The sequence below is a fragment of the Tamandua tetradactyla genome, chromosome 17, assembly GCF_023851605.1.
Source record: "Tamandua tetradactyla isolate mTamTet1 chromosome 17, mTamTet1.pri, whole genome shotgun sequence".
Lineage (NCBI taxonomy): Eukaryota > Metazoa > Chordata > Mammalia > Pilosa > Myrmecophagidae > Tamandua > Tamandua tetradactyla.
In genome coordinates, this window is record NC_135343.1 from 72,547,691 (window position 1) to 72,570,388 (window position 22,698).

Consider the following 22,698-nt stretch of genomic DNA (forward strand, 5'->3'; position numbering starts at 1 on the left):
GCTGTTCCTAAAATGTCCAGCTGTCAATGTCTAATACACATTAGAAAATACAACTTAAGTTCTTGAAGTGGTTCTAGATTGTATCATTCAGGAATGAGTTTTCAGTCTAGAACATTGGTTCTCAATCCTGACTTTATGTTAGATTCAACTGAGAGGTTGTTGTGTACTAAAATGCTTTAATGATCTTGAATTCCCAAAATATTTTAAATGTGTTGACCACAACTAGAATGTAAACAAATTATGTTTTGATAACAAGTGATAACTGGCATTCATGTGAGTGTGTGCTATAGACTGGCTTGATGCCTACCAGAGAGATACTCCCAAGATAAGGACATCAGTAAACTGACCTCTGAGGATAAATTCCAGTGCAGGTGCCACCTCATAAGCTTCAGGTCAAGACATATTGACACACAGTCACTCTGACTCCTGGCTCTCAAGTTGTTCTGTGCTCTGAGGCTTGCTGCCAGCCTTGCCACAGTACCACAATCAGTGCCTCCTATCAATTGCTTCAGACCCTCCACTGATGCTGCATCAGGCCAGCTCCCAAGACCTCTCATTAAAGGTATACTCCTCCCGCCTGGTGTCATGCCTAGGGCCAATGGACCTTAAGACTCTGTTTTTTCCCCAGAGTAAGAATTAGTTGGTCTCCAGACCACTGGGAAATACTAGTATTAGGTAGTGCAGCCATGACCCAAGGGTTACATCAATGTAAGTAAGACACCTATGAAAGGGACAGTGTCCATAAGTTAGAAACAGATGCTATTAGAGCATCCATCAGCACAAAGAAGAATCTCAGAAACAATATTTGAGGAAACAATGGCCAAAAATTTCCCAAATCTTATGAAAGACAAATGTACCTGTCCAAGAAGTGCATACCCCCAACCATAAATCCTAACAGACTTACTCTGAGTCTACTAATCAGTATGTCAAACACCAAAGATAAAGAGAGAATCCTAAAAGCAGCAAGAGAAAAGTGATTTGTCACATACAAGGAATTACAATAAAACTAAGTCCTGATTTCTCATTAGAAACCATGGAGGTAAGAAGACAATGATATGATTTATTTAAGGGGATGAAAGAGAAAAACTGCCAGCCCAAAACTCTTTACCCAGTAAACTGTGGCTATAAAGCACAAGAAAAGACATCCATCTTCATTAGCTATTAGGAAAATGCAAATCAAAACCATGTAATATCAGGGAGTGTGAGGGTAGCTCAGTGGTAGAATTCTCCCATGGGGGAGACCTGGGTTCAATTCCTGGCCCATGCACTTCCCAAACAAATGAAGAGACCAACCAACAAACAAATGAACAAATTCAACAACTGGTGCTTCAATAACGGGATACTCACATGGAAAAAGAACGAAATGTGACCCCGCCATACAGCGTACAAAAAAATAATAATAAAATATACATATATATATATATATGTTTTAAAAACCATGCAATAGCATTGCACACATATAGAATGGCTACTATTAACAAAAAGAGAAAACTACAAGTGTTGGAGAGGATATGGAGAAAGAGGAGCACTCATTCATTGCTGGTAGGAATGTAAAATGGTACAGCTGCTGTGGAAGACAATTTGGTGGCTCTTCATGAAGCTAAAAATGGAATTCTATATGACCTGGCCATCTCACTACTAGGTATATACCCAGAAGAGCTGAATTCAGGGACTAGAACAGATAGTTGCATACCAAGGTTCAATAGTGGCACCTTCACAATGCTAAAAGACCAAAACAACCCAAGGGCCCATCAACCAATGAGTAGATAAAATATATATATATACACACACGAACATGTATAGTGGAATATTATTCAGCCATAGAAAGAAATGAAATCCTGATGCATGTGACAGCATAAATTATCCTTGAGAACATCGAACTGAAGGAAATAAGCCAGGCACAAAAGGACAAATATTGTTTGCACTCAGAGATATGAACTCATTGTAATAATCAAACTCAAAGATTTAGGAACTAAAATATAGATTGCCAGGGAATAAGAAGGTAGAGAATGGGGAGTTGATGCTTGGCTTGTGTGGAATATCTGTTTATGTTTGGAAATGGATGGTGGTGATGATAGCACATTATTGTGAGTAAAATTAACAATGCTGAATTATGTATGTGAACATGATTGAAAGGGGAGGTTTTGACTCAACATAAAACATGGGACCATAGCACAATGGACCCTGTTGTGGACAATGGGCTGAGGATAATAGCACAAGGATAAGCATGTTCTTTCATGAATCATAACAAACGTACAACACTAATTCATGGTGTTGATGATCGGCTGTCTATGGGGGAAAGATGCACCTTATAGTAAACTATGGAGTATTACAAAAGCTACTAAGAACAATAATGATGATGATCCTACTGCAGTAACAGAGAAAAGGGCATTTGTTACCAGATAACAAATCACAAAATACAGACAAGAATTCTTGTAAAGTTGAGAAACAACTGAACACAGTGGTGTTAGCTCTACAGTCCAAAGGAGCAATAAATTGCCACTAGTGTGCAGTGAATTAAATATCCAATGATAGCTAGGCTGAATCAAATACCTAGAAGTTTGGGGGGGGCAATATCCGGAAATAGGAAGGTATTTGGGGACCTGGAAATCAAGATGACCCTTAAAAAATTAACAACCATAAAAACAGGGACTTGCTCTTCTTCTGGGGATGCCACTAATATCTTGATGGACTTGGGGCCATTGACCTTGATTTATGACAGTGCATCAATAGTCAATCAGCAGTAGAGACAACAGACCAAATTAATGCAATTATACTAAGATCTGCACCAAGTCACGAGAGAAGGGCTCTGTTCACTATTTTTACAGGAGCTGTTAAAATTGACAAATTGATTGATATACTTAGAATTGCTGAAGAATTAAGCCAGGATAAAGAGTATGCATTCAGAGCACTCTTCAGCTTGAAAAACCAAGGATAAAACCCTCTTTTTTTTCAGAATGGGAAAAACCTATATCAACAGTGCAAATACAGAAACAAGATGAGTTACCAAATTTGGGGAATCCCTCCAATACTAGTAATGGCGGGGTTAGGCAGAAAGGAACACCATCTAGATCCAATGGTTGACAGATGGAACTTTAGACCCCCTAGGATCCCTGACACACTAGGACTGTAAGGAGTGACATGCAATCATGCAAAAATATGGAGATGCAAAGAGACTTTATCTCTGCATAGGTGCCCAGCAGTCTCCATTCCTGGTCAAAGCTGGTGACAATTGCTCAAACACAAATATGGTCATTTCTAAGGATAATTTTAAATATGAACATTTAATGCTAGTAGATACTGGATCCCAAATTACAATGACTAAAAACCAGATTAACAAAGATGAAGAAAATAATAAAAAGGGTTATTGCAAATGTGTGGGAAGCAAAACTAGTATAGGAAATTGGGTTAATAGATATATTATAACATGAAATGGAAGCCACAATGGTCAAAAGCCTAATAGGACTTAATGAAGAAAACATATAGGGAATGGACATAATAGTACCATGTGCAAATAGAAATAGGGACTGTATAGCAATTGCATTAAGAAAAGCTAAGTAGATTCCTGTATTGTTATCAGATGTAAATAAAGTCATTAGTACCCCACAATATAATTTAAAGGAGCTTTTCAGGATATCATCAAAAAGATACAAGGCATAAAATAGTTATCCCTAAAATTTCACCTTATAATAATCCCATTTAGACAGTTAAAAATCATAAGGATCTTATAGATTCACTGAGGATTTTGGAAATAGCAATAAGGCTTCTCCTGACTGGAAGGAGTGCTACCAGATACTCGTACACTAACTAATAAAATCACCACAGGAAAGGTATACAGTATACAATCATAGGTCTTATTGATACGTTCTTTGCAATACATATTGCTAGTCAAATCCAACCCATGACAGCATTCTTCACTGGGAGGAAGGCAATATGTGTTCATTAGATTACCACAAAGATATATTAGTAGCTCAGTAATAACACATAACCTGTTAACACAAGATTTATGTACAGTATCTAGCATATGTCCACACCAGAATACTACTTTATCTTACATTGACAGCATAATTATAATTGGAAAATACAAAAGAGAATAGGAGAACATTAAAATACAAATAATTTCCTGTTAACAGAAAGAGGCTGGGCCATAAATCTTATAACGAGATAGTATTGTAAAATGTTAGGAATATATTGATCCTCTGGAGGATGAACTTTTCAATTCAAAAGTTCACCAATTACAATTACAACCATCTAATACCAGTGAAGAGGGAAAAAAATTTTGATAGGTTTATTTGGCTGTTGAAGACAGCATATACCCCATATAGGTATGTTGGTTAAATCAATATATGAAACAATAAGGAAAAGCAAAACATAGGCCTGGGTGGATAAACAAGAATTAGCATTACAACAACTAAAAGATACAATTACAACTCATCAGACATAAGCACCAATCATAGCAGACTCTAAATTTAGACTAGAATGTATATTTATACAAGGCTTTGCCACATGGTCATTATGGACAAAGCACTGAAAGACTAAATTCTATCCAGTAGGTTTCTGGACTTAAAAATGTCCATAGGTTGAGACAAGGTACTCTCCATTAGAAAAGGATGCTTGGACACTGTATGAAGCCCTACAACATATAGAGCCAATAATGGGAAAACAAGGCATATTGCTAAAAATCCCACAACATATACTGACATGGGCTAAGGAAATGCCAGTGAGCATACAGGAATTGTGCCAGATGAATGGGTTCTCACTTGGAATGAAATATTTCCAAGTAGAATGTCCACAGGCATGGCCAACCCTCTGAATTAACTGAGGATAATTCAGCATTGCCAACTGCAGACTTGCCAGAATTTCCCCGGAGTGAATAGAGCCAAGCACAAGCAGTTGGGCATTGGGGACCCTTTCGTCCAAAGCACTTGAAAATGCAAGGTTTACAAATGGCAGAACCACCATGACTTCCACTAGAGTAGAGTGGAAGGCTGTGGCCTTGATACTACAACATGCAAAAACCCTAACTTGTGAGGGGTTGGGGCATTCAGTGCAAGATTCAGAATTAGCAGCAATCTTGCTAGCATTTGAACAAATGCTAACAGAGAAAAATAAGAGAATATACATGTTTATAGGTTCATGGGTAGTAACTAATGGATTGACAATGTGGTCTAGAATACGGAATCTGAATAATTTGCTAATAACCATAATATTTGGGGCAAATAAATATAAGACAAAATAGCTAATTCAAAAATAGATATCATGATTATACATGCATTGGCACACCAGAAGAACAAGTCGAAAGCAACAAAACACAATAATGCAATGGACAGGTTAACCTGGATGGAAAAAGAGCATCTATACCTAAGGTAACAATAAAGAAAGAAAAAGGAGAATGGGAAATACTGAAAGATGACCTAACACCATGGAGGGAAATATATGAATGGGACCATAAACAGACAGGACTCCAAAGGTTACATGATATAAATGGATACAGAAGAGGCATTTGCCCATGTACGCACACACATTGCAACACACACTGTTGACAAATGTGAAATCTGTAAAAAGAAATTAAAGCACGGAAACATAAAAACATATCTTAAATAAGCAAAAAACAGATACAGTATTTCAAATAATAAAAATTGATTATATAGGTCCAAAGCCACTCATAGAAAATAAAGCTAATAAGATGGTAGACACAAGATCAGGAATCAAAAATGTCTTTTCCATGTAAAAAGAATGATCAGAAATCAACCATTAAAGTTCTTGAAACTTCGACAATACCAATAACTGTCATACCACAAACATCTCTACCTCCATTGAATCCAAATCAACTCCCCTCCCTCCCCCAGCACCAGCCCTACACCACAGTAACTTCAGCACTTTCAAATAAGGGAGATAAGCAGTGGTGCAAAGCATCCTCAGTGTGAGCCACCATGATGAGAAATTCCAGCAACTTGAACTGAACAACCAAGAATGCCAAGCACCAAGCTGGGGTGCTGAGGATTTTGACAATATGACTACTAAGGATACTGAGACTAACTTTCCTGAACAATTTCTGATTGATCTAGATGATAATCTAGGCATCATTATATAGGCTTGAGTTGAACAACACCAAAATGTGATACCTGATTTGCATAATGAAAGAGGAGATGCATATCATTCATAGTGGGCTGGTGGACTTTACTATAGACAGACCTGCCAACAGAGGTAGCCCATGTGGTTCTAAGAAGACTATTTACTACCAGAGGGAAACTAGTACCACATCTATGGGGAATGACATCTAATTGTTCTAAAAGGCTATAGAGCTTGCCTCTATTGTTTAAAGTTATGCTTGCTATGTTTTTGCCAAGTGATATTGTCAATAATGTTAATTATGGAAGGCATAGGAGAAGTAACTCTGGTAATGAAGCTACAACCATTGTCACAGCTACCAAGGACCCAATAAATTAAAGGAAAACATTTGATATTTGGCTACACTGGCTAGCAGAAACAAGTAGCCTTCAACCTTGGGATACCTATATGAGTATATGACTACATCAGAATTAAAACAATTATTCTCTAATGCTTGCACAGATTACTTTGACCAGCATTTCCAATGGAAATGTTATGATACCTTGGGATACCTGCGCAGGTATGGAGAGCACTACATCGGCACATTAGAGTCCATCGTGTGACAACATGGGGAAAGCAGAAGAACTGGCATGGCTCTGTAAGTATTAGCGTAGCTATAGCTAACTAAGCAATGGGAAAGTGCCAAATACTTCTGGAATTGTTTGTAGGAAGAAATATGATATCTTATAACAGATGTGACCCTTGTGGCCCTCCAAATAGGAAAAGTTGTCAGCAAAAGGCTTATGTTATTTGGATGTTACAAAATGGATATCTGAGGAAATTGACGATAATGATTATGATGACGGTAATGAAAGTATGATGAAAAGGAGGAAGAAAAAGTCAAAGAGGCAGAAGAGGGTAATAGCACTATACCCAATAGCACACCACAACCACACACCACACCTCTGACTCTCATACACCAACAATTCTACAACTCCTATAAAAGAATGGCCAGAGGTTAATGTGAAATTTCCCCCACTGCATAGAATGAGGAAATGAGAATAGGGTGCTGTGGAGCCATTACACCACAAATGATACTCATGTAAGCTTGAAGGTCAAAGAATAGCCAAATGACAGTATTCATGAAACAGTATTAACCACATCAAAAGCTGAATTTTTTAAACCAGAAGCATTCTGGGAGCAGTTTGATAATAAACTTGCTTAAGCAAAATTAGCTTGGCAACATGGGATATTTTCCTTAGTGTTGACAGCAGTCAATTATGTGGATTCTTAAAATTCTCTAAATTTGGATGAGAATTTACAAATTGACCCTATTCACCAGACATTCGCGGCCAAGTTTTAAAAATCCTTTGCCATAACAGAGACCTACATGGTAAGAAATTGTAAAGTAAGCACAGGAGAAAGAGCATTAAAGAGAGCAGACACCACGGGCTCTTCTACAGTTGTAAACAAATACTGGCCATTGGGATGTGAAATAATGAATTTATATAAAACTACACTCTGGTGAATAGTAAAAGCTAACATCTCGGCAGGACTAGACTGAATAGGACCTTTCATACATACCATTTTGTTTGCCATACGATAAGACTCACAGTAATACCAAATGTTGGCGAATCAAACAACTTCTGAACAAACTCGCAATTAAAAAGCCGATTAGTATATACATATGATCGAAACTGTAGTGCTACAAAAAGAAACAAAGTTGTGAGGCATGCAACATTGTGAATATACCTGTGGGACCTTTGGTGAGGCAAAATAAGCCAGAAACAAAGAGTAAGTATTGTATGATTTCCTTTAGAAAAGCTTATAAGAAAACAGGGACCTAAATTATCAGTTCTTATAACAGTCACATCTAGTCTGGAATGGTAATTATTATTTCTAGACTTTGAGAGGCTATTTCATGTACACATAACCCAGCATTTAGAGATAAGAACGAAGCCAATGAGGTCAAGATTAAGGTAATTCAAAATGCATTGTCTATATTTAGAACTTCATCTACCCTTTGAGGAAGAAAAGTTTATTTTGTCCAGAACCTATGTTTTCTGTAGCACATAATCTGACTCACCCTGTCTGGATAGCTCATTTAAACAATTCAAACACAGAGATCCCAGAATAAGAATGAGGGCCTTTAATCCTATATAGATTTGTGCAATGCCTGGGCACATGCCAGAATATATTAAGCAGATAATCAAAAAGTATTGGCAAAGTCCCTTGAGGGATGGGAGAAAAAATATGGAACTATTAAACTTTGCCACCTGGAAACCCTTGATACTGTGTCTAACATTAGGGACACCCAAATCAATAGGCCAAGCCCTTGATCTTGAGGCTTGCTCTTTTGAAGCTTTTGTATGCAGCAGAGAAGCTTAGCCTACCTGTAGGTATGCCTAAGAGTTACTTCTGAAGGACCTCTATTGTTGCTCAGATGTGGTCTCTCTCTCCCTAACCCCAACTCTGCAAGTGAAACCATTGTCCTCCCCCCTATGTGTGACATGACATCCAGGGGTAAAAGTCTCCCTGGTGGCATGGGACATGACTCCCAGGGATGAGTCCAGTTCTGACACCATGGGATCAACAATGCCATCCTGACCAAAAAGGGAAAAATAAATGTAACAAATAAAGTATCCGGGGCTAAGAGAGTTCAAATACAGTTGAGAGGCTATTCTGTAGGTCACTCTTATGCAAGCTTCGGTTAGACATTGCTATCTATCATAACTTGCCAAACTCCAACCAAAACCATTCCAGCCAATCTTAAAGAACACTTAGGGCATTATGTAAGGTTCTCAAAGGTTCTATGCACTAGGGTAACCTTCCAGACACCTACAACTTCCAGATGAATCCCTGGACCAGATAAGTCCTGAAACCTAGACGGGCCAGCCTCTCCAGAACATCAGGTAGCTCCATCCCACAACCCCATATTATCGACAGCCCCTTCCAACATGAAAAAGTTAGAATGGGCATAGCCCAAATACTTCTAAAGAGTGGAAGAAAGATCAAAAGTGATGGTGGAGTTATACAGAAAAGGTAGGTTTAACAAATGAATATAATTGCTGAATCATTATATTGATATTTCTTTTAGTCTCCTGTATCTTAGAGCAGCTGGAAGTAAAAACCTAAAATTGTGGAATTGTAACCTATACCAAACTCTGAAATCAGTTCTACAATTAATTGTTGTGCTGTGCTTGAAATTGCTTTTTTTTTTGTATATATGTTATTTTTCACAAAAAAGAAAAAAAAGTTGATTGTGATGATGATAAAAAAATATTTATTCCTTCTAGTCTCCTATGTTCTGGAGCAGCTAAAAAGAAAAATCTGAGATGATGGAATGGTACCCCAAGACAAATTCTGGGATCTGTCCTATAACTACTTGTTGAAGAGTGCTTTGAAAACTATTGCTTTTTTCTGACTTTTGTATACATGTTATATTATACAATTTAAAAAGTTTTTTAAAAAGCCAGTTAGACCTTTACAGAGGCAAAGATTCCACTAGCAGAATGCATACCCATAGATCATTGGCCAATATAATTAGGGAAGCTATTTATAAATTTTGCAACATTTATACAATAGAAAAATTTTGAAAAATCCAAAAATGATAATCAATAATACATGGTCTATTAGCATTACTAATATACCATAAGTATATTACAGTATACTGTAATACATTGAAAGCAGTATAAGGTATCATCAAACTAATTTAGTAGAATTAGACAGTTAGGAAATTATTACCTTATATTCCTGGGTACCTCATGGTGATTATTTAGACTTCTAGAAACCAAAACAGATGCCTAATACAGCTAAAATGGTAGTGTCAGGATTGTTGACAGCTGCAGAAATCCCCATGTCTTTCAGGGATGAATTTGCAAACTGTACTGTTAAGGAAAATATTTTGAAAAATGCTATAGCTGATAATTCCATAACCTATACCCTCACCCTAAAGAGACACATACATGAACACAGTTCACAGTGAGGATACACATACCAAAACTGGATCACTGAAAACACAGTACAATGTTCTGTTATAATCCTTATAGTCAGGTAAAAATTCTGCAAAAGATCCATGGACTTTATGTCCTAATTTTGTTATAACTGATGAATGATGTAAGGTATATGGAGGAATGATAAAGAATGAGGTTTATTATATAGAACATTACTCCTGGTAGTATTCTGCAGGTTATCAGATGACACCAATTATTTCACTCTTAAAATCTGAGAACCTAACTACTTCCAAAAGACAACAGTCACTATTACCCATATTATAGTAGCAGATACCTTTACAATTTAATAATTTAGAGCTAGTGTGAGGGCACCAAAATGCAGTAAACACTTTCAAAAACCACATAGCTTACCATTTATGGATTTATCACATAAGCAGAACTATAGAAATAGGAAAACTTTGCAACTCTTATGGGGATTAGTAGGAGAACTGTTGGGAATCTTGATATCAAAGCACCAGATAGAGGAAACTGATGTAAAATTTGAAGACTTTAAAAGGACATAACAAAATTGCTATGCCCATGACATGACAGCTCTCTCACATTTAGGACTTCAAATTAAAAATATATATGATATGTTTTTATATATGAAATATATATATATATATTCAGGAACATGGGCAAAAGGTAGAGGAATCATTGAACACTTTAGAAACAGTATTACATCAGGTAGGCTTTAACAATCAAAAGATTGGGAAAACTATTGACAAAATAGAGCTAGAAAACCAATGTAACACACTGCAACAGAAGCTAACAGATATGTGAGATATTTTAAGACCAGAAACCACAATAGATAAATTTTAGACATTGAGTGTTTAGTTTGTTAAATGCTGCCAGAATGCAATATACCAGAAATGAACTGGCTTTTTTAAAGGGAACTTATTAAGTTACAACTTTACACTTCTAAGACTATAAAAATGTCCAAACTAAGGTATCCAGAGAAAGATACCTAGACTCAAGAAAAGCCAGTGTCTGTCACATGGGAGGGCACATGACTGGAATCTGCTAATCTTTGTTCCCAGTTCCATTGGTTCCAGTTTCTGATGCCAGTGGTTTCCTCTTTAAGCATCTGTGGGGCCTTCACTTTGCTTCTCTGGGACACAACTCTGGACACAATTCTGGGTTCTGACTTGCTTAGCATCTCAGGGGAAGGCACATGGTGATATCAATTGAGCTTTGAATCTCCAAACATATGTGTCTGGATGTCTGCTCTCTCTGCTAGCCCTTCAAGCATCTCCAAATGTCTACATCTCTGTTGGCTCTAAAGCAACTGCATTTTCTCCAAAATGTCTTCCCTTTTAAAGGACTATAGTAAACTAATCAAGACCCACATTGAATGGGCAGAGTCACATTCCCATCTAATAAAAAGGCCACACACACAATTGGGTATGTCACATCTCCATGGAAGTAATCATAGCCAAAAGGTCACATCCACCATTCAGCGCATCAGCCTCCACAGAAACAATCTAATCAAAAGTTTCCACCTGAAAATACTGAATCAGGATTAAATGCCATGGCTTTTCTAGGTTAAGCAACAGTTTCAAACTGGCTCATCGAGTATTGCTGATAATCAGCTAGGTCCAAATTTGATGATTCATGACAATGGATGTGATTACTTAGGACATGTGAAATGCAAATATTAGCCTAAAAGGAAGAATAAGGATACCAAGATATCACACTATGGCAATGCCCCAATTTTGAAGGGAAGTGTGAATACTTAGAGCAGATCAAACACTCAGTGAAACAGAAGGCATATGGATACCCACACAGAGTACGGAAAAGTGGACATTAAGTACTCACCTAATCCCTAGCTGCACAGAGATATTAGAAATAAATGTATCTATGACTTGAGTTGAAATGCCAGAGAAAACCTTAGCATGTAGTCTAGGTAACTGGGCTGTGATAACATGTTCTAAAAGTGAAAGAAATATAGGTTATTGAAATAAGGGAAGGAATTTTTTCTCCCCATTTGTATCAAGTTTCAACAAATTACAAACATTATGATTGACAGAGAAACTCATTATACCCAAACCATAAGAGATAAAGGAACTCTGAAGTTGAATAATGAGGTATATCATATTGCTAATATTATATTAGTTTAACTAATGTTAACAAAACATTACCAAAATATGATCAGTTAACCAACAATGGAAGAAGAGATGAAACTAGTTCAATCCTTACCACAGAAGGCAGAAAAAGACCATGAGATACCTTTTCCAAAAATAATGGCTACGTTAACTATCACCTATATGTTAACAGAAAAAAACTTTCTAGCATGCTGTGGGCCCTTCCACATCGTTTAGTGTCTATAAATGATATTTATTTGAAAGAAAAAAATCTAAGGTAACAATTTGGATGGTTTGGGAAATTAAACTTTTAGAAATCTGGAGACTGGATATTTAAGCATGTTAAAGAAATTATAGCAGCTACTATATTATATATCCTGTGTCACACCAGGATATGATACGGACTGGCTTGATTTCTGCCAGAAGGACATTCCCTTGATGAGGACATCTGTGAACAAACCTCAGGGACAAAAAAACCCAGTGCAGATGTCACTCCAGCATCACTCCAGGTCAAGACAGACACACACCTGGTGACTTTGACTCCTGCCTCCAATGTCTGTGCTGTGCTGAGGGTTCTGCCCACTTGACCACAGTGATGCCCATCAGACCTTCAGTCAGCCTGGGGCCAATGGACTTTAAAGACTCTGGTATCCTCCACCTTTAAATGATTAAGCAAGCAAATAAATTGCACTAGTCATCCAAACTATAGTCATGATGAATCTGCTTTTGATTTTTCATCATTTCTTAGTCGCTTCATGACGATTTTATCACAATTATACAATTGAGGCAAGAATTGCATTAGGCCCTGTAAAAGTTAAAGATCACACAATAGTTGTACTTCCAACTGTATTTATTGTGAAGCAGAGCATTCACATTTCTGGGAAACACATTTTACTTTCATTTAATAAGGCATACTATAAAATATATAGTCATTTGCTCTTGAGGTCAAATGCTCTTGAAGCTAGCCTTGACTAGGAGAACAGTAAATTGGTCTCTGCCTGCTCTGCCAAGATGTCATGAAAGGAGCACTTACCTCAGTGAATTTAATTCACTCTTCTTGGGCTGGACCTTGGCTCTAGAGATCTAGAAACTCAACTATATTAGATTCCAAGAGATGCTCAGACTCTCAAAGATAGGCTCATCCTACTAAATACAGTAGAAACAGAGGTATGGTCCATAGTCCTTATGGTAGGATAAAATGTTGCAGAAAGAAAGCCCGTATCTCTTAGAGTAAGTTCAGTGATCAGAAGATCACTTGGTGTGCCTATCAGTGGAGCCTCATGAAATTTCCCTCTCCTGTAGCTTCATATTCCCAAGTATCTTCCTAGTCACACCTTAGAACACTGACTTTTTCTTTAAGACATCCTTGATTTTGACAGTCTTTCTTTGGATGTGTTAATATGACTGACTTTGTATAATTAACTTTTTGTCAAAAACTTAATATGGGTGGTGTAACGGTGGCTCGGTAGTAGAATTCTCATCTGCCATGCAGAGACCTGGGTTCATTTCCCAGAGCCTGCCCATGTAAGAAAAAATAATAATAATAACTTAGTCATGAAGACATTGATCAGTACAATTTAAGTGTAATTTTAATTAATTGAATTCTCAGGGAGCAACTTTTTTTTCCTCTTGAATTAGAATTGAGGCTGGGGATAGGGGCACATCATTTTTGCCTTCTCTATTATTTGGAAATGTTGGATTCTACTGAGAAATAATTGACTCCATTGATTATAAAACTGTTAACAATGGGAACTCCAAAACATTTAAAAAGAGGAAGTATAATGTGCCCATAGCCATTTTCCATGAAAGGGAGTGGGGGGTGGGGCAGAGCCAGGAGAGGAAGTGGAGAGAAGGGTAAAGATGGGGAGAGATGGTGATTAAGAAATGCGTAGATGGCTAAAAAGAATGTAGATTCTGTAAGCCTAATAATAGAGTCTGCACTTTGAAGTAAGACAGAAGTATGTGAATCCTGACTCCTGCCATTTATTAGCATAAGGAAGATACTTACCAATATCCAAATATCACCTGTAAACTCAGGATAAAAATTTTAATTTGTGGTGCTATGATTAAAAGTAAACTAGTTATGTATGCAAAATACCCAGTATAGTGCCTGGTGCATATTAAGCATTCAAGAAATTGTTTCTCAGAAACAAGCTCCTTGGAAAAAGAAAGGAAGAGCTACCTAAAGAAACTTACAGCACTAGGAAAAAACATAGCTGTAGTACGTACAATTGCAAAAAAAAAGTCCAAATAACCAACAAAAGAAAAGATACATATGTTTTGACAATTTCAGACAACAGAATAATGCACAGCAATAAAAACTTAATTACCCATATGTTTTAGTTTCCTAGGCTGCCCCCAAAATACTATGAAATGGTAGGCTTAAACAATTAGAATTCATTAGTTTACAGTTTTGAGGCTGGGAAAATGTTCAAATCAAGGTATCATCAAGGTGATGCTTTCTCCCAAAGACTATGTTGTTCTCAGGCTGTCTGACAGGGATCCTTGGCTCCTCTGTCACATGACAAGACTTGTGAGGGCTTCTCCTGGCCTCTTCCTTCTCTTCTGGGTTCCATTTCAGTTTAATGCTTTCTCTATCTCTCTCTCTTTGTATGAATTTCAACCTCCTATAAAAGACTCTAGTAATAGAATTAAGTTTCACCCTGATTGAGGTGGGTCACACCTTAACTGAAGCAGTCTTATCAAAACAATGGGTTCACACCCACAGGAATGGATTAAGTTTAAAAACATGTTTTTCTGGAGTACATACAGCTTCAAATCACCACATCAAGCTTCATACATTAATATGGAATAAGCAAACAAGCATAACATTGAATACAATGTCATGTTCCACAGGAATTTTTTTAGAATTGTGAGTGTACATGAAGAAAATCAAGGGAATATGAAACACAAAATTGAGGATAGTTTCATGTCAGTGGGTAAAATAGGAGAATGTTATCAACAAAGGACACATGGGAAAGATGGTGGAGGTGTGGAAATTAGTTTGTCCTTCAAAACAGCTAGTAAATAGCCAGGAACAGTACAGAAGAACTGCTGGGGCTACATCAGTGACCAACGCACACAATGTACATCAGTCTGGACAAGCTGGACCAGCTAAGACCCCACACAGAACTATAAGTCCCCCAAACTGGGGAGGCTGGTGCCCCTCCCCCACAGGCATGGCAGGCTGATTCCCCAAGCGTAAAGGAAACAGACTTTACTAGCAACAAGGGCTTGGCTCAATCATGCTCCAATTGCAGAATTTAATTAACAAATTGTGATTACTGAAAATAGGCCTCCAGCACAGATAAACTTGCAATAAACTCTAAAGTTACTAAAAGGTTTTGCCCCAGCAATGAGGGGACAGGGCTGATGGGAAAAAAACAGAGGCTTTTTGAGTTGAACAGCACAAAATACTGGAAAAGAGCTGGGCCCTAAAAATAGGGGGCACACAGACCCTGGAGATACATAGGTACACATACCAACATAAGCTCTTGACTGATAAAACCAAGGAGCTGGGGGATCCCACTCTGAAAAGTTTTTTGGTCTTTTGTTTGTTTGTTTTGTTTTGTTTTTTGCTGTTTTCTACTCCCTAACAGCTCATTAAATAGAACTAGAAGCCTTCTCAGGCTCCAGCACTGCCCCAGGCAAGGGTGTGGTTAAGCTTGTCTGAGAGACAAAGTAATTGGTCAGGTGAAAAGAGTTAATTTCCTAAAGGAGTTAATCTCTTAAATTTCTCTTGTTTCTTCCCCAAGACAAAGTAGGGTCCAGGTCAAGTGGAATCCCTCCTTCAAGGAATTCAGGCCCCAGGGACTGGAAAACTGAAGCAATTGATGCCAACCTACAACCTCACCTCTGTCTCAACCACACTCTCAGGAGGAAATCTGATGCTATTAAAGGAACCACAAGATGGTACACTGGTGGGAAGCCATGGGAAGGCAATGCCACATGCTGGGAAGGATAGGAAAAGCAGAGTCAAGAGGCTTCATAGGAAAGTCTGTCAACCTGCTGGGTCTCACCCTCAGGGAAAACTCAGGCAGGTTTCTCTTTCTTCCAGTGAGGATGCTAGTCTATTCTGGGAAAATATGACTGGGGTCTGTAATATCTGAGGAGACCTTTCTCAAAAAAAAAAAAGGCCCCATATAGGCAAGGCAAGAAAAGAAAACAAGAACAGAAAAATTCTGATCAGTTAAACAGAACCTATGCTAGAGGTCTATAATAAGTTGAACTGAATGTCAAAGAATGGATAGAAAACAAAGCCATCCAACAAGAAAATCCTAAGTAAAAGAGTGAAAACAACCTCCAGAATAAACTAACTATGGAAATCAAATGCCTAGACACCAGCAAAATATAATAAGCCATACTAGGAAAATCAAAGATATGGCCCAGTCAAAAAAACAAACAAACAAACAAAAAAAGCCCAACAATTCAAATGAGATGCAGGAGCTGAATAATTCAGGATGTTTGAATAGACATGGAAATCTCATCAAAAATCAAATCAACAAGTTGAGGGAAGATAAAAGCAGGCAATGGGTAAACAAAAAGAGGAAATCAAAAGTTTGAAAAACAAATCACAGAGCTTATGGTGATGAAAGGCACAATAGAAGAGATGAAAAGAAATGGAAACCTACAACAATAGATTTGAAGACACAAAATAAAGGATTAGTGAACTAGAGGACTGGACATCTGAAATCCAACACACAAAAGAAGATATAGAGAAAAGAATGAAAAAAATGAACAGGGTCGCAGAGAATTGCATGAAAACATGAAGCACCTGAATACATGCACTGTGGATGTCCCAGAAGGAGAAGAGAAGGGAAAGAGAGGAGAAAGACTAATGGAAGAAATAATCACTGAAAATATCCTATCTCTTATGAAAGATACAAAATTACAGTTCCAAGAAGTATGGCACATCCCAAACAGAATAGATCCAAATTGACATACTCCAAGACACTTACTAAACAGATTGTCAAATGTCAAAGAGAAAGCAAGACTTTTGAAAGCAGCAAGAGAAAAGCAATCCATCACATATAAGGGGAGCCCAATAATATTAAGTGTGGATTTCTCAGCAGAAACCACGGAGGTCAGAAAACAGTGTATATTTAAGATTCTGAAAGAGAAAAACTTTTGCCAACCAAGAATTTTATAACCAGCAAAACTGTCCAAAACTGTCCTTCAAAAATGGGGGAGAGATTAAAACATTTTCAGACAATCACTGAGAGAATATGTAACCGAGAGGCAAGTTCTGTAAGAAATACTAAAGGGAGCACTACAGGCAGCTAGGAAAGGCAGGAGAGAGAGGTCTGGGGAAGACTGTAGAAATGAAGACTATCAGGAAAGGTAAAAAGAGAAAAAAATAGATCTGGCATACAAAATCCAAAAGGCTAAATGGTAGAAGAAAGTACTACCTTTACAATAATAAAACTAAATGTTATTGGATTAAACTCCCCTATCAAAAGACATAGACTGGCAGAATGCATTAAAAGAACAGGACCTGGGCAGTGCAATGGTGGCCCAGTGGCAGAATTCTCACACACCATGCCAGAGACCCACGTTCTATTCCTGAAGCCTGCCCATGCCAAAAAAACAAAAAAGCAAAAACAAAAAAAAACCAGGATCTATCTATATGTTGTCTACAGGAGACTCATTTTAGATAAGGACAAACATGGGTTGAAAGTGAAAGGTTGGGAAAAGATATTTCATCAAACAACAATCAGAAAAGAGCAGGATTAGCTATATTAATATCTGACAACTTAGACTTCAAATATAAAACAATTAAAAGAGATACAGAAGAACACTATGTATTATTAATAAAGTGAACAATTCAACAAGAAGAGATAACAATCATAAATATTTATGCACTAAGCCAGAGTGCTCCAAAATACATGAGACACTGACAACACTGAAGGGAGAAATAGACACCTCTACTATAATAGTCGGATACTTCAATTCCCTGCTCTTCTCAATTGATAGAACATCTAGGCAGAGGATCACTAAAGAAACAGAGAATTTGAATAATACAATAAATGAACTAAAGTAAACAGACATTTACAGGACATTATACCAAACAACAGTAGGATACACCTTTTTCTCAAGTGCTCATGGATCATTCTCAAGGATAGGCCATATGCTGGTCACAAAGCAAGTCTCAGTAAATTTTAAAAGATTGATTTCATACAAAACACCTCCTCAGATCATAATGAAATGAAGTTGGAAATCCATAATAGGTAGAGGGTCAGAAAATTCACAAACATATGAAGGTTAAACAACACACCCTTAAACAACCAGTAGGTCAGGGAAGAAATTATGAGATAAATTAGTAAATACCTCAAGACAAATGAAAACTAAAACACAGCATATCAAAATTCATGAGATGCAGCAAAGGCAGTGCTAAGAAGGAAATGTATTGTCTTAAATGCTTGTATTTAAAAAGAAGAAAGAGCAAAAATCAAGTAATTAACTGTTCACTCAGAAGAACTAGAGAAAGCACAGCAAAATAACCCCAAAGCAAACAAAAAGAAAGAAAGACAAATGATTAGAGCAGAAATAAATGAAGTTGAGAACAGGCAAACAATTGAGAAAATCAACAAAACCAGAAGTTGGTTCCTTGAGAAAATCAATAAAATCAATGAAGCCTTAGCTAGGTTGACAAAAAGAAATAGCAAGGATGAAAATAAATAAAATCAGAAATGTAAGAGGAGACATAAACACTGACCCCACAGAAATAAAGGAGGCAATAAGAGGATCTAATGAGTAACTATGTGCTAATTAACTAGACAACATAGATGAAATGGACAACTTCTTAGAAAGGCATGAACAACCAACATTGACTCAAAAAGAAATAGGCAACCCCAATAAACCAATCACAAATAAAGAAGCTTCCAAAAAAGGCAAGTCCAGGGCCAGATGGCTACACAGGTGAATTCTACCAAGAATTCAAGAAATAATTGATACAAATCTTGCCCAAACTCTTCAAAAAAACTGAAGAGGAGGGAAAGCTACCTAACTCATTCTATGAAGCTAACATCACCCTCATACCAAAGCCAAAGATACTACAAGAAAAGAAAATTACAGATCAATCTCTCTAATAAATATAGATGCAAAAATCCTCAAACAAAATACTTGCAAATCGAATCCAACAGCACATTGAAAGAATTATACACCATGACTACTGGGATTCATTCCAGGTATGCAAGCATGGCTCAACATAAGAAAATCAATTAATGTAATACACCACATCAACAAATCAAAGCAGAAAAACCATATGATCATGTCAATTGATGCAGAAAAGGCATTTGACAAAATTCAACATCTTTTCTTGATGAAAACACTTCAAAGGATAGGAATAGAAGGGAACTTCCTCAATATGATAAAGAGAATGTATGAAAAACCCACAACTAACATCATCCTCAATGAGGAAAGACTAAAAGATTTCCCCCAAGATCAGAAACAAGACGAGGATGCCCACTGTCACCATTGTTATTCAACAATGTTCTGGAAGTTCTAACCAGGGCCAAGAAAAAGAAATAAAAGACATCAGAATGGAAAGGAAGAAGTAAAACTTTTACTGTTTGCAGATAACATATGTTGAAAATCCTGAAAAATCCACAGTAAAGCTACTAGAGCTAATAAATGAGTACAGCAGAGTGGCAGGGTACAAGATCAACCCCCAAACTCAGTAGTGTTTCTATGCACTAGTAATGAGCAATCTGAGGAGGAAATCAAGAAAAAAAAATCCATTTACAATAGCAACCAGAAGAATCAAATATTTAGGAATAAATTTGACTAAGGATACAAAAGACCTATATACAAAAAACTACAAGAAAGTGTGAAAACAAGCACTGGAAGATCTAAATAAATGGAAAGGCCTACTGTGTTCATGGATTGGAAGACTAAACATAGTTAAGATGTCAATTCTATGCAAATTTATTTACAGATTCAATGTGATACCAGTTAAATCCTAGAACTTGCTACATAAAAATAGAAAACCAATAACCAAATTTATTTGGAAGGGCAGGGTGCCCAGAACAGCTAAAAATAACTTGAGAAAGAAAAATGAAGTGGAGGTACACACTACCTAACCTTAAAGCATATTATGAAGCTACAGTGGTCAAAACAGCATGGTACTGGCATAAAGATAGATATACTGAGCAATGGAATTGAATAGTGTGTTCAGAAATAGACACTCTCATCTACTATGAATAATTGATCTTTGATAAGATGGCCAACTCACTCAGGACAGAGAAGCCTCTTCAATAAATGGTGCTTGGAGTACTGGGTATCCATATGCAAAACAAGGAAAGAGGATCCATATCTCACACCTTATATAAAAATTAACTCAAAGTGGATCAAAGACCTAAACATTGGAGCTAAGACCACAAAAATTTTAGAAGAAAATGTGGGGAAATATCTTACAAAACTTGTAGTAAGAGATGGTTTCCTAGATCTTACTTCCAAAGCCCAAGCATTGAAGAAAGAAAGCAATAAATGGGAACTCCTCAGAATGAAAAACATTTGTGCATCAAAGAACATTGTCTAGAAAGTAAAAAGGCAGCCTACATAATGGGAGACAATATTTGGAAACCACATATCAGATAAGAGTTTCATATTCAGAATATACAAAATGATTGTTCAACTCAACAACAAAAAGACAAACAACCCAATGAAAAAATGGGCAAAAGATATGAACAGACACTTCTCAGAAGAGGAAATACAAGGGGCTAAAAGGCACATGAAAAGATACTCAATTTCACTGGCTATTAGGGAAATACAAGTCAAAACCACAATGAGATATCATTTGACACCTACTAGAATAGCCGTTATCAAAAAAACAAACAAACAGAAAATGACAAATACTGGAGAGGGTGTAGAGAAAGAGGTACACTTATCCACTGTTGGCAGTATTATAAAATTGTACAACTACTCTGTAGGCAGTTTGGTGGTTCCTCAGGAAGCTAAGTACAGAATTGTCATATGATCCAGCAATCCCATTGCTAGGTATCTGTTCAGAGGACATGAGGGCAAGGACACAAACATTTGCACACCAGTGTTTATAGAAGCATTACTTACAATTGCCAAGAGATGTTAACAGCCCAAATGTCCATCAACAAATGAGTGGCTAAACAAGTTGTGATGCAACATTACGCAGCTGTAAGACAGAATAATGTCATGAAGCAAGTAACAATGTGGATGGACCTTGAAGAAAGTATGCTGAGTGAAATTAGCCTGAAACAAAAGGAAAAATACTGTATGGTCTTACTAATATGAACTAGCATTAATAAGTGAATTTGGAAAACTGAAGCTAAGAATATGAGTTCTCAAGAGATAGAAATAGGGTAGAGATTGGGCAATTGTTGCTGAAGGAATACAGATTGTGCAACAGGACTGACTGTAAAAGCTCAGAAATGGATAGCACAAATACAACCTGATGGTAGCACAATAATGTAAGTACTCTGAATGAAGCTGAAATGAGTATGATAGAGAGAGAAGTGCTGGGGCAAGTATGAAACCAGAATGAAAGACAGAGGATAAAGACTGAGATGGTATAATTTAGGAATGCCTAGAGTGTACAATAATGATTATTAAGTGTACAAATTTTAAAAAATTGTATGAGAGAGAACAAGTTAATGTCAATATTTCAGGGTGTTGAAAATAAATGGCATATGGGAAAAAGTACAGTCAATGTAAGCTAGGGTCTTTAGTCAACAGTAACATTGTAATTTGCTGCCACTAAATGTAAGAAAGGTATTATGCCAAATCTAAATGTCAACAGGTGGAGAGACTGGGAAAGGGGTATAGATTCTTTCTGGAAGAGAAAGAAATGTCTTCAGATAGAGTATGGTGGTGAAGGCATGTCTATACACTTAGGTTGGATTGTATGATGTGTGAATAAAACTGTTTAAAAGTGGTCAGAGAGAAACAAGTGCTAGAGAAAATGTGGAGAAAGAGATGTACTATTCACCATGGGTAGGGAAATGAGAGGTCTAGCCCTTTGGAGGGCATTGTGTTGGTTCCACAGAAGGCTAGGGGTGGGGCTGCCATATGATCCTGAAACCCCATTGCTCAGGATATACCTAGAGGAACTTAGTGTGGGGACATGAATGGACATTTGCACATGAATGGCAGCAGTGTTCCTGATCCACAATGAATGGAGGTGGCCTAAAGGTACAATGAATGAAGAATGAAAGGGGGAACCATGGTGCATATATACAATGAACTACTGAGCAGCTCCAAGAAGGAATGAAGTTGTAAGGCATGCAACTAAGTGAATGAAACTTAAGAGCTGTATGTTGAATGAAATGTCAGCAACAAAAAGATAATTATTATCATTTTTATAATATTTGTCAAATACTATCATATGGACTAACTATAATACAAAAATTCAGTGAACTTAAGTCTAGAGCATGAGTTATCATGTTGGGGGCTATTATAAAGGGTCCTAGAAGTCAGGTCTCAGCAAAAAAACTTTAAATATGAAAGGGACTTTTTGACCTGGAGAGCCCTCAGCTTCTCTTGACAGAACCAGATATGGCAGCAAGATGAACAATCACCGGAGAAGCTGGTGCCACACC